Genomic DNA, 687 nt, shown 5'->3' on the forward strand with positions numbered 1-687 from the left:
CTTTATTTTAACTGAGACAAAGCTAAGTAATTATCAATCAAAATTTGGATTAAAAAATTATGATAAATTAAATAAATATATAAATTTGATTAAAATTTATATATTAATATATAATTTTTTTAAATAATACATATATGTAATAATATATAATTTTAATTTATATAATAATATATAATAATATATAATTTATAATAAAATAAGATTAATTTATACAATATTTATGCCATTTATTATCATATTACAGATAATTTAATTGATTGATCATTTGGTCTCTCTTATATCAGTTAAAACAAAGTTTAAAAATAATGTCTACAAACAAATTCTACGATATAAATGGATGAGCAGTAAGAAATTAGGATAAGATTGGTGCGCGTTATAAAAATAAATTACCATCACACATAATTAATTATAAAATAATATAATTGATAAAATTACTAACGGTCTTTATTCTTTTTTAGTCTTATATAAATCAAATAAAATCTACAAATTGAAAAAAAATGTTTTCTATAATCTTCCTTTTATAATTTAAACTTTAATTTACTTTTGCAATGGATACAATGCATATAAAAAAAAACTTATTAAAAGTTATTCAACTTGATCTATTTAGCTCATCCATTTAAAAGCAACGGATTTATCTACAATCTACAATCTACAATCTACATCTACAATCTCTACAAATCCGTTACT

This window comes from Formica exsecta, unplaced genomic scaffold (genome assembly GCF_003651465.1).
Source record: "Formica exsecta isolate Colony F162 unplaced genomic scaffold, ASM365146v1 scaffold115, whole genome shotgun sequence".
Taxonomy (NCBI): Eukaryota; Metazoa; Arthropoda; class Insecta; order Hymenoptera; family Formicidae; genus Formica; species Formica exsecta.